This window comes from Morone saxatilis, unplaced genomic scaffold (assembly GCF_004916995.1).
Source record: "Morone saxatilis isolate NCDOM2014 unplaced genomic scaffold, NCSU_SB_2.0 Contig3, whole genome shotgun sequence".
NCBI classification, from domain to species: domain Eukaryota; kingdom Metazoa; phylum Chordata; class Actinopteri; family Moronidae; genus Morone; species Morone saxatilis.
Genome location: NW_023339873.1, coordinates 20597082 through 20599493, shown reverse-complemented (window position 1 = coordinate 20599493; position 2412 = coordinate 20597082).

The window sequence follows — 2412 nt, the reverse complement described above, 5'->3', positions numbered from 1 at the left end:
ACCTGCTCTATTTTAAAAGTGTCCGGGAAAAGTTCTGTTATGAATTGGCGCTATACAAATAAAATTGAATTGAATTGAATTGAATTAAAATATGAATGCAGCATAAAACACTGATGTGTTTCAGAGTCAATAATTTTGGTGTGGGTTTGTCACTACAAGCAAACCCCTTCATATTACACATACTCCTTTGAACTGTCAGTATACAAATATTGATTAGAGCAGCTTTAACTTGAAGATGCTTATACTTCCATCTGGAGTCAGTGGGAAAAAGTGACCAATAAACTGAAAATCAAATCTCCTGAAAAAAATAGACAAATGGACTAATAACTGAATCACCTTCTTCCTTATTACAGATGAAACTTCTTTATGTGGATTTGTTCTTACGGCAGCGCCAGGCTGAAAATTATCCATGACATTCATCTTCTACAGATGAGGGTGATTTCCGCTGACTAGCTACAGTGCCAGTTAAAATCATTTCTGCCCTCAAGCCGGAACTCATTGTGGTGTTGGAATCAGTGAGCCTCGCTCGGTAAGCAGGTGGTGCGGGTCTATGAGGCTATTTAATCATTAGTCATCAGCATTTGTCATGCCGTTTGGGAAGCATTGAGCCTCCACGTTTTTTATATGGTGGAGGAAGTTGGGCACCTTCCTGTTCCCCACAGATCTAGACCTGGCAGCTTTGTGGTTTTGATGCATTCATCACACTGAATTTAACAGTGAAAGCAGCAAATACAAATGAATGATGATGATATTCATATTCATTCAAGCTGTTTAAAATACACGACAATGACAGATGTTGTGTTTTAAGCCCTTTTGGTGAAAGTACAGAGCTCTTTCGTTCAGTCTAGTCAAACCATGCACCGTCGGGTGCTTTTAGATCTTCAAAGCAAGCTCATACTTTCATATTCCTCTCTCTTCAGATCAAAAAGTATCCATACCAGTTTTTCTCTTTGCATTCAACTTTAGTGAACTTTATCCGAGGAATTCCTACAAGCTAGTTCACACACACAGCCAATTCACTGACTGAAATAATCTCAGTCATTTTAATGAGAAAAGTTTTTTGTGGAAGATTGCAGGAAGCCAAGCTTTTTTAAATTATTCAGGTGTCCAAAATAGAGCTGAAGTTAACTCTGCACCAACAATTGAGAAACAACATATAGATTCCTTTGACTGACATCTGCCACTTTCCTCACAGAATAAAAAACATGGAGGATGAATTCATCATTGCAGTCTCTACTTTCCCTGTTTCATATGATCTGTCTTGTAAGTACAGAACAATATTGAGTGTGTTGTTTTTTTAGCACTGGGAACAATAATTTGCCATTTAACATCAGGTAAAAATTGTTATTTATCATTTTGAAAAGACTACTACATTCAACCTGCATGTCTTTTCTTACCATGTATTTAAGAGACAAGGAGGACAAAAGAGTGTGCCAATGTTCTATGACCAAAGGAGCAACCGCCTGATCTGTATATGCCAAGGTCACTGAGACTGAAGGGGATGCATCCTCTACTAAAACAGGCTATGTAAGGAGAGATACTGCCACTATAATCATGTGTGTAATTACATGAATGCCTGTTTAGAGATTTATTGCCATAGAATGGTTGGAGGGTGACTTTCATGTCTATGCCTCTGAGCCACTTTGCCAGTAATGTCTCAGGAACAATGGCTGCTCTGAGATAAAACACATTAACAGGATCATTTCTGCACTGCTACAGATTGGAGACCGGCCACGTTCTATATGGTACTCCTGTGCTTTTGGGAGAATTGAGAAATTGCAAATACTGTAGCTAGCTACTCCCATACTAACATCAAATATTTATATTTATTTATAATTACGAGCAGCCAAGTGGGAAATAAACCAAAATGATCAAAAATAAGGATTTTCTGTCTATATGTCCCATTTGGTGAAAAGAACTATAGGAGGCAATAACTGGTGGCCAAATGGCTGCACAGTTAACATTACATGTTGTTGCATTAAAAAAAAAAAACAATATTAACTCGAATTCAGTTGATTAGGCTACTTAAAAAGTAGCTATACACTGTTAGTTTCACTTGCTAACAAACCACATTTAACGCTATAAAAACAGATACTTTAGGCTACTTACATGGTGAGACTACAAGGCTAGCAATGTGACTACAAGGCTAGTACTGCATGAACGCAGCATTAAGGACATGCAACATACAGTATATCTACATAATAAAACTACTGTTTGTAGCCTAAACCAAAAAACGTGATATCTGTTCCTGTTTAATTTCTACAACATGAAGAAAAGCACATGGCAAATGTGTAATGGTGTAACAGTAACACAAGTCAAGAGTCATTAAGTCAGTAAACCAATTAATGTCACAGCAGTTGGCTACCAAGTTACTGTTAGCTAACATTAGTTCTAAAAGTAGAACAGGAGCCA